Genomic DNA, 11,336 nt, shown 5'->3' on the forward strand with positions numbered 1-11,336 from the left:
ATTTGACATTACACATGGCCAATTTCTTTAATGTAATAATTTTGTAAACGATTAAATCTGGACAAAAATGGACCAACCCCAAACTTAAGAAACCATACTTTAATTGGCCGGTTCCTTCGATTGGAAGTAAATATAATGTGCATGTGGTCCTCTTTGCTTGGAAGTTGAAAACTTCATAGAATTATCATTTAAAGGCATTCAATTCGTAGCCTAAACTTTGTAGGTCTTGCTTTTTTCCCTTTCTCTTTGTTTTTACGAGAGTTAGTTCTCAATCATCATTTTCAGAATAATTATATAATCGTGTTCGGTAGTAGAGTACTTTTCAAATTTTTTTTTGAACACTCCTGTCTTGTGCTTATAGACTCAGTACCTCATATACTTGGGCTCTATCGATTTCGATATATAACAGCAGTAACAAATTTAGTGAAATCCCACGAGCGAGGCCTGAAAATGCTAGTGTGTAAGAAGAACTTACCTTTTGATATAAGCAATACCAAATCCTTTTTTTGATATTTTGTTTTTTTGATTATTTATACAGGATGAAGGTTCACCATGGGACGATAAGGGGTTATTGCAGAGTGAAGAATTGTATCAGGTACATACATTTTTATTTCAGATTCTTGCCACCCCCCTTCCTTTTCATTCTTTTGTTCAACTTTACTAATTATCCTTTCTTTTGAAACGCTTCCAGTATGTTTTGGAGACTAGCGTTTACCCAAGAGAACCAGAGTCTCTCAAAGAGATAAGGGCTATAACAGCAAATCATCCAGAGTAATTTTCTTTTGTGACTTCGTTTAATTGTCTAACTTCACAGTAGTAGACTGGTACATTATTAGCAAAATAGAAAAACAGGATTGAAAATAGACCAAGCTTTGAAGATACTGGAAATGAATGCCTGTATTAAATGAGTTCAGCCTTATTGGAAAACTGAACTGATCAAACTCAAATTATTTGGCTGCCTTAATCTGTGAACTTATATGTAAAAATACCAGGATTTATTTCTTTAAGTTAAACGAAGATGGTATATAAATCACAGAAACTTATTCCATGTTACAACTTACAAAATTATAATGCTTTTTAATTTTCCAGGTTTTATATGGGAGCAACACCGGATTCAGGCCAACTGATAGCCATGCTCTTGAATCTAATAAATGCCAAAAGGACTATTGAAATCGGCGTCTTCACTGGATATTCTGTGCTTCTCACTGCTCTTACAATTCCTGCTGATGGCAAGGTTAGTTTTGCTGTTAAATCATCACTAAATATAGCCCCAAGTATCTTCACACATATGTACAAAATTGGCAAATGTGTTGATTGCAGATTATAGCCATAGATCCAGATCGACAGTCTTATGAATTGGGGTTACCAGTCATCCAAAAAGCTGGAGTTGAACATAAAATCGATTTCAATGACTCTCCAGCTTTACCTGTTCTTGACAAACTCCTGGAAGATGTGAGAAAAACAATTAACTCATAATCTCAAACAATGTCGTGTATGCTTTAATGTGATTTTCATTTTTCCTGATTCATTGCAGAACAAAAACAAAGATAGTTTTGACTTTGCATTTGTAGACGCGGATAAAACTAGTTATGGAAACTATCACGAGAGACTAATGCAGTTGGTGAAAATTGGAGGTCTGATAGTGTATGATAACACACTATGGTATGGAACACTTGTGATGCCAGAGGAAAAGGTTGACGAGTTGATGAGAACAGAAAGGAAATACTTACTTGAGTTAAACAGATTCCTTGCTGCTGATACTCGCATTCAAATTTCCCAAGTTACAGTAGGTGATGGAATGACCATCTGCAGGAAACTATTTTGATGAATACTACAGCTTTTTTATCCACAACTACTCAGTTTTTCTGTTAATTTTTTAATAAACTAAAAATTCAATACATGGGTTCTGTCCATTTGACTCTTTAAATTGCAGAAAACTCTTATCTTGCAAGCTGCTGCTCTTCTGAATTATTTACTCTAAATTGAAGATCATGCCCCCCAAAAAAAAAAGGTTTTGGAAGGAAATAAAATAGAATATGGGATGAAAGTTAACCCTTGTTTCTATACTCGGAAGAGAAAAAATGGTAGAAAATAATTTCTTCTGTTTGGTTGAGAGAAAAACTGTGTGGAAAAGTATACAAATTGAAGTTAATTTGTTTAATAAGAGAAATCGTTTTAGTTAGTGAGTGTTCTAGTTAGCGAGAAACTCTCACTTTTATTCAGTCAATAGTAGCTAGGATATAAAGTTTATCGGTTCTATCGAACACATAACTCGTTTAGTTCCTAAGTTTACGGTTGAATAATTATACATATTTAATATATTTTAAATACAAAGTTACTGCATCTGAGCCCGTAACTCATACGGTAGCTCCGCTAATACTAGTACAATTCATATGAAATACAATGAGAAATTGCATTGATCCACTTGGGATTGGAACACAAAGAAGGGTATGTTTTGAAAGGAAAGGAAAAAGAATATGAAATGAAGGTAAAACTGTTAACCCAGACATGGACCATATTAATTCTGTCAAGGGAAAGGGCCGGTCTAGTAGTAAAATGTTATTAGACCCGACCCAATTGTATTTTTCTCCTTTTAGCATTCTTCATAGCTTTTATTGATGTAAATATATATACACATTTTCTGTAAACTAGTTTATCGGCACGTGCGTTGCACGTGTATACCGAGTCATATTGTAAATAATTTCACAAAATACTATCAATATTATCAAAATAAAGATTTCAGTAAATAATGATACACGAAAGAATAAAGTGCTAGTTTCTGAAAATGATTAATGTTGATTGTTGTATGATGACTTGTTTGTCATAGTCAACATGATTGGATATTATCTAAATGTACGAAGATGAACAATTATATTTTAATTAGATACAAATATTTTCTTACTTATTTTGATTTTATAGGTTAACATGTAATGATCTCAACTAATACTTTCTTATAGATGATACTCTTCATGTATTTTGCTTTCATCCATTTTGATTGTTTTTATGATTAAGAATTTTCTTGGTTAATATTATTATTCCTCTGGATAGTGCAACGTAAATTTGGACATGTAAGTGTCACGACCCAAAATCCAAATTGTTGTGATGACACCTAACCCAACCCACTAGGTAAATTAATTAATAAAATAACATAATATAATAACATTGAAGTGAATCAAAGATGAGATAACTGAATTTTATACAACTCCCCAAGGTCTGCTAGTACAAGTCATAAGCTTTTAAGATTTAGGGTTTACAAAACTAGTATGAAATAAATATATCATCTGTTCGAATGTAGATAAACAAATTTTCATAAGTCTAGAGCTACCATGAACAAGAGGCAGCAATGACTGGAACGCGAGTACATCTTCAGATCCAACTCTCGCCGTACGCAACTACATCAGCATCAGAAATCTACATGCAAGGTGCAAAAATGTTGTATGAGTACAACCGACCACATGTACTCAATAAGTAACAAGACTAACCTTTGGGCTGGAAGTAGTGATGAGCTCAACAAGTGCAGTCCAATATAGAAATAACAGTACAGAATTTTAGGCATGCTTTCAAGTTCAACATGTAAACTCAGTACAAGTAAAATAGATCAACTCAGAATGATATGAGGAATATGACATCTCTATATCTACATGCCAATGTACATGTTGGATGTGATGTACTATAATGGAGTCTCGTGAACTCACACTCTCAGAGTACTCAATCACTCAATACAGTATATGGCCAATCTAGCCCAGGGAAGATCCATCCCTCAATATGAAGATCAACTGACAGTCAGTCACTTAGTATTGTATAGGGCCAATCCAGCCTCGGAAAAATTCATCCCTCAATATAAATAATTAGGCAAGATCCATGCCCATGTGTAAATGCTTAGGGAAGATTCATCCCGAATGTAAATGCTTAGGGAAGATCCATCCCGAATATAAATGCTTAGGGAAGATCCATCCCAAATGTAAATGCCTAGGCAAGATCCATGCCCAAATGTAAATGCTTAGGGAAGATCCATCCCTGTCACGACTCAAAATCTCAAATATCATGATGGTGACAATCTCAATAAACCACCATATATTTTAAGTTTGAAAATATGATATTTAAGTTTAATGGAAGAAATCTCACAAATACAGATATAATCATTCCCAAAATACGGTATCACTGAGTACACGAGGATTAATATGTATACAAAGTCTGACTGATAGAACACTGTCTGAAAGTATAGAATAGTACAATAACTGAAGGAAACAAAGTCAAGGTCAGCGGACTCCAGGCAGCTACCTTGATAGTCTCCAACTGATAGCACTCTGATATCTAACAGTCGCCGTCTCCGTAAGCACCTGGATCTGCACACGAGGTGGAGAGTGTAGTATGAGTACAACCAACTCAATAAGTAACAAGACTAACCTCTAGGCTGAAAGTAGTGACGAGCTCCACATGTACAGTCTAGTATAAATAATGGTACAGAAATATAGGCATGCTTTCAAGTTCAATAGTTAAACTCAGTACAAGTGAAATAGATCAATACTGCATGATATGAGGAATATGCCATCTCAGTGGAAAGACCTCATGTAATATTGGTCACATATCATTCAGTCACTCGGTACTGTTTATGGCCAATCCAGCCTAGGGATATTCCATCCCGTATATATATACACATCGACTGATTAGTCACTCAGTACCGTATAAGGCCAATCCAGCCCTGGGGTAATTTATTTCCCAAATATAAATGATAAGGACAAGATCCATGTCCAGGAAAAAATTTATCACAATACAAATAAGTAAGGCAAGTCCATGCCCTGGGAAGTCCATCCCGAATATATAATCATCTACGCTCACTGGGAGTGTGTACAGACTCCGGAGGGTCTCCTTCAGCCCAAGCGCTATCTAAAATCGATATGGCCTACTGCGGCATGCAATCCGATCCCATAATAATAATAAAGCCTATAAGGCCTGCTGCAGGCGGGCAACCCCGATCCATATAATAGTAAAGCATATAAGGCTAGGGGTGGGCATAAAATCCGAAAAATCGAATTTCGAACCAAACCGAATTAATCTGGTATTTCGGTTTTCGATTTTTTCGGTATTTTGGTTTATTTCAGTACAGAAATTTCGGTATTTCGGTATTTCGTTTCGGTATACGGTATTGAGTTTTTGATATTTCGGTATACCGAAATACCGAAATAGTTTAGTCCAAGCCCAACTTTATTTTTAATTTTTAGCCCAATAACTTTATGCCCACATCCCAAATTCCAAAGAGGAATCGACATGAGTGAGCACTTTTTTAAAAAAATTAAGAAAATAATAATATTCTTTATTTATTACATAAATGAAAGATTTTTTTTAAACTAATAGCTTATTATAAAGATTAAGCAAATAATTAATGACCAGACAAGATGCATAAATCATGGGACATTCTCTACCATCTTAAAGAACTTTTGACATACTTCCTTGATCCAGCATTATCCAACATTGAAATGCATCCTATGGCGTCTCATGTATTCCATTATTCTGTAGGATTTTGATGGTTTTATGTTAGATATATTATACGTATATATCTATCACTATATGGAACATACCTGTTTATATATGTACATTATGTCATTTATATATGTTATATATAATAGTACTATATTATACAAAGTGAAATTCATACAACTATATAATATACTCCAAACATATAGTAATATTTATACGATAAATATACCACAAACTGATTTATAAAATATAATACACTCCAGAATTTTTATATCAATATTTTGGTGGAATTCTGAATATATAATATTTATACCAATATTATTTTGTAAATATTTATTTCTAAGTATGTATGTATCTTTACCATTTATATAATTAAATATGCAATATAATATAATTATTCCATAAATATAAAATAAAATTATTTCATTATTATACCTTTTATAATATTAAATGTTGCTAATTAAATATGTAATATACCAAAAACTACGTTTGGTGGAAGTCATTCGTGCGAAAAATTAGGAATAGATTGTGGAGAATTGGTTGATCCATGGCATAAGAAATAAACAAGATATTTCAGTTGTTTGCTTCCTATTAGTTAATGGAGTGAGGAAGATAGTGAAAATTTGGTTTAAACCGAATCGTACCGAACCAAAATAAGAAATACCGAACTGTACCGAAATATTTTGGTACGGTATTTGGTATACACAATTGATAAACCAAATACCGAACCGAAATACCGAATGCCCACCCCTATATAAGGCTTGCATCCCCGATCTATATAATAATAATAATATATATAAAGCCAATATGGCCTGCTGCGGCACGCAGCTCGATCCCATAAATATCTTCACAATGAATGAATATGAATGAGTGTGAAATATATATATTTTTAAAACAATTAATTTAATAGCAACACAACCCCATGACTCCTAAAAATATTGGCACGTAGCCTAAACAAGATCTTTAATAAGAGCCTCAGCTCAATTTCTCTAACACGTGGGAAATGTTCAGATAATAACATGATTCTTTAATTTTTACAAATTCACATAATTTATTTAAGTCACAAATTCAATGGTGCACGTCCAAACACTCGTCAACTATCATGTGCGTCACCTCAAAACAATTTATATAACATCAATTCGGGGATTCATATCCTCAAGACCAAGTTTTAGAAGTGTTACTTACCTCAAATTGTGTAATTTCTTACTCCGCTATGCCCTTGCCTCGAGAATTGGTCTCCGAAAGTCTCGTATCTAGCCATAATTAATTCGTTTCAGTCAATACAAATTATAGGAATCAATTCCATATGAAAATATAAAGTTTTCCACAAAAATCCGAAATTTAACTCAAAAATTATCCATGGGGTCCACGTCTCGGAATTCAACGAAACTCACAAAATCCCATAACCCATTCAATTATGAGTCCAACTATACTAGTTTTACTCAAATCCGACTTCGAATTGACATTCAAATCCTCAAAATTCATTTTGTGAAATTTCTATAATTTTCCCCAAATTTTCATCTCAAAATACTAATTGAATGATGAAAACAATGATATATTCATGTATATTAACCAAATCTGAGTTAGAATCACTTACCCCGATGAATTTCTTGAAAAACTCACAAAATGTTGTCACAAACCGAGCTCCCAACGTCCAAATGTGAAATAATACCCTAACCCTCGGTTATATAGTACCACGTCTGCTCTCCCAATGTGCGGTCTGCACATTTTCAAGTGTTGTCCGCATATTTTCAAGTTCTGCGGCAGCAATCCAAATTGTGCGGCCGCATTTCAAAATGACTGCACTACTAGGCTTCGGTAAAATGCCCAAAACTATCTATACAAATATCCAAATAATTAATGCTATGCCTTTCTGGAAACTAGATTCAAAGGAAACTTTTATTTTTGAATCATCTATAAATTCCTTGTAGATTAAAAGATATAAGCTTCCGAAATCGGACTAGTGAACCTTGGAAATCACCTTACTGCGGCCGCGAGAAGAATTCTGCGGACCGCACAATTTCAACTGTGGTCGGCACAATTTCTACTGCCCCAGCACTTTGGGAGTTTGCTGTCGCATTTCTGCACTCTAAAATGTGCCCTCCGCACTTCAATTGTTCCATAACATCGTCAGAGTGCCGAAATGCCCGGACTCACTCAAAACTCACCACGGAACTCATTCGAGCCACTCAGGATCCTGTTCAAATATACCAACAAGCCCTGTAACATAATAAGGACTTACTCGGGGTTTCAAATCACGTCTAGCAACAACGAATTTACAATTCACACCTCGATTTAGACTTATGAATTTTAAACTTTTCAATTTACAAAACTCGTGTCGAAACATACTAAATGTATTCGGAATGACTTTAAATTTGGCACACAAGTCATAAATGACATAACAGAGCTATTCTAATTTCCAGAATCGGATTCCGATCTCGATATCAAAAAGTAAACTCCCCGGTCAAACTTCCAAACTTAAATTTATATTTTAGCCATTTCAAGCCTAATTTAACTACAGACTTCCAAATAATTTTCCTGACACGCTCCTAAGTCCACAATTACCATACCTCTATTGGAATTATCAAAACTCTATTCCGGGGCCGTTTACATATAAGTCGACATCCGGTCACTATTTCAACTTAAACTTTAAACCTTGAAACTAAATATTCCAATTCATTCCAAAACCTCACTAGACCTGAATTAATCACCCTGGAAAGTCACATAACAACTGTAAAGCATAAATTGAGCAGTAAATGGGGGAACGATATTATAATACTCAAAACGACCGGCCGGGTCTTTACATTCTCCCCCTCTTAAACAAACATTCGTCCTCGAACGGGTTTAGAATTATACCTGGAGTCTCAAATAGGTGTGGATATTTTCTCTGCATCCCCCACTTAGTCTCCCAAGTAGCTTCTCCGACTGGCTGACCCCTCCACTGTACCTTCACTGACGCTATGTTCTTTGACCTCAGTTTTCGAACCTGCCGGTCTAAAATAGCCATCGGCTCCACATCATAAGTCAAATTACCGTTCAACTGCACTGTACTGAAATCCAAAATATGAGACGGATTTCCGGCATACTTTCGGATCATGGATACATGGAACACTGGATGAACACTTGATAGACTAGGTGGCAAAGCATGTTCATAAGCCACCTCTCCAATCTTCTTAAGTATCTCAAAATGCCCAATATACAGAGGGCTCAACTTGCCCTTCTTCCCGAACCTCAGCACACCCTTCATGTGTGAAATTTTGAGCAGAACCTTCTCCCCAACCATGTAAACAACATCACGAACCTTCCTGTCGTCATAACTCTTCTGTCTAGACTGCGCCATGCGAAGCCGTTCCTGAATCACTTTGACCTTATCCAAAGCATCCTGAACCAAGTCAATACCCAATAACCTAGCCTCACCCGGCTCAAACCAACCCACCGGAGACTGGCACCGTCTCCCATATAAAGCCTCATACAGAGTCATCTGAATGCTTGACTGGTAGCTGTTATTATAAGAAAACTTTGCGAGTGGCAGAAATTGATCCCAAGAACCCCCAAAATCAATGAAAAAAATGCGTAGCATATCCTCCAATATCTGAATAGTGCGCTCCGACTGTCCGCCCGTTTGAGGGTGAAATGATGTACTTAACTAAACGTGTGTGCCCAATTCCCGTTGCATTGCTCTCCAAAACTGTGATGTAAACTGCGTGCCCCAATATGAAATGATGGACACTGGTACACCGTGTAGGCAAAAAATGTTGCGGATATAAATCTCAACCAACCGCTCCGAAGAATAATTAGTACCAACTGGAATAAAATGTGCAGACTTGGTCAACCGATCTACAATCACCCAAACATCATCAAACTTCCTCAAAGTCCGTGGGAGCCCAACTACGAAATCCATGGTAATACGCTCCTATTTCCACTCCGGAATTTCAAGTCTCTGAAGTAATCCACCCGGCCTCTGATGCTATTACTTCACCTGCTGCCAATTTAAACACCGAGCCACAAATCCAACTATATATTTCTTCATTCGCCTCCACCAATAGTGTTGCCTCAGATCCTGACTCTTCTTTGCGGCACCTGGATGAATAGAGTACCGCAAACTGTGAGCTTCCTGGAGAATCAACTCACGAAAACCATTTATATTAGGCACACATAGCCTGCCCTGCATCCGTAATACACCGTCATCTCTAATAGTGACTTCCTTCGCATCACCATGCTGAACCGTGTCCTTAAAGACAAACAGATGGGGATCATCATACTGATGTTCTCTGATACGATCATAAATAAAGGACTGAGAAACCACACAAGCTAAAACTCGACTCGGCTCGGAAATATCCAATCTGACAAACTGGTTGGCCAAGGCCTGAACACCCAAGGCTAAAGGCCTCTCTGCTACCGGTAAGTATGCTAAGCTGCCCAAATTCTCCGCCTTACTACTCAAGGCATCGGCCACCATATTGGCCTTTTTGGGATGATAGAGAATGGTGATATCATAATCCTTAAGCAATTCCAACCACCTCCGCTGCCGCAAATTCATATCCTTCTGTTTAAATAGATGCTGTAGACTCCGGTGATCGGTATAAACCTCACAGTGGACATTGTACAAATAATGTCGCCAAATCTTCAAGGCATGAACAATAACTGCTAACTCAAGGCCGTGGACAAGATAATTCTTCTCATGCACCTTTAACTGTCTGGACGCATAGGCAATCACCCTACCGTCTTGCATCAGCACTACGCCGAGACCAATACGTGACGCATCGCAATACACAATATAAGACTCTGAACTTGTAGGCAACACCAATACTAGGGTTGTAGTCAAATCTGTCTTGAGCTTCTGAAAGCTCTCTTCACACTCATTTGACCACCTGAACGGGGCACCTTTCTGGGTTAATTTAGTCAAAGGCGATGCAATAGACGAGAAACCCTCCACAAAGCGACGATATTAGCCAGCCAAGCCGAGAAAACTCTGAATCTCAGTAGCTGAAGATGGCCTGGGCCAACTCTGAACTGCCTATATTTTCTTCGGATCCACCTTACTTCCTTCACTAGACACTATGTGCCCCAAGAATGCTACAGAACTAAGCTAGAACTCACACTTAGAGAATTTGGCATAAAGCCTCTCCACTCTCAGCCTCTGTAATACACCCAAGTGTTTTTCATGCTCCTCATGTCTACGTGAGTACACTAGGATATCATCAATAAATACTACGATAAATGAATCAAGATATGGCTAAAATACACTATTCATCAAGTGCATAAATGCTGCTAGGGCGTTGGTCAGTCCAAAAGACATCATGAGAAATTCATAGTGGCCATAACGAGTCCTGAATGCCGTTTTTACAATATCTAAATCCAAATTTTTTAACTGGTGATACCCAGATCTCAAATCAATTTTGGAGAACACCCTCACTCCCTGAAGTTGGTCAAATAAGTCATCAATACGCGATACAGGATATTTATTCTTAATTGTAACTTTGTTCAACTGCCTGTAATCGATGCACATTCGGATAGTACTATATTTCATTTTCACAAACAGAACCAGTGCACCCCAAGGTGACACACTAGGACTAATAAACCCCTTTTCAAGGAGTTCCTGAAGTTGCTCTTTCAATTCTTTCAACTCAGTTGGTGCCATACAATACGGAGGAATAGAAATGGGCTGAGTTCCCGGCACCAAGTCAATACCAAAATCAATATCCTTGTCGGGTGGCATACCCGGAAGGTCTGTAGGGAATACACCCGGAAAGTCTCGTACTACCGGTACTGAATCAATATGAGGAGACCTACATCAACATCTCTCACAAAGTCCAAATATGACAAACATCCCTTCCCAACCATACGTTGGGCCTTCA

The sequence above is a fragment of the Nicotiana tomentosiformis genome, chromosome 8 (assembly GCF_000390325.3).
Source record: "Nicotiana tomentosiformis chromosome 8, ASM39032v3, whole genome shotgun sequence".
Lineage (NCBI taxonomy): Eukaryota > Viridiplantae > Streptophyta > Magnoliopsida > Solanales > Solanaceae > Nicotiana > Nicotiana tomentosiformis.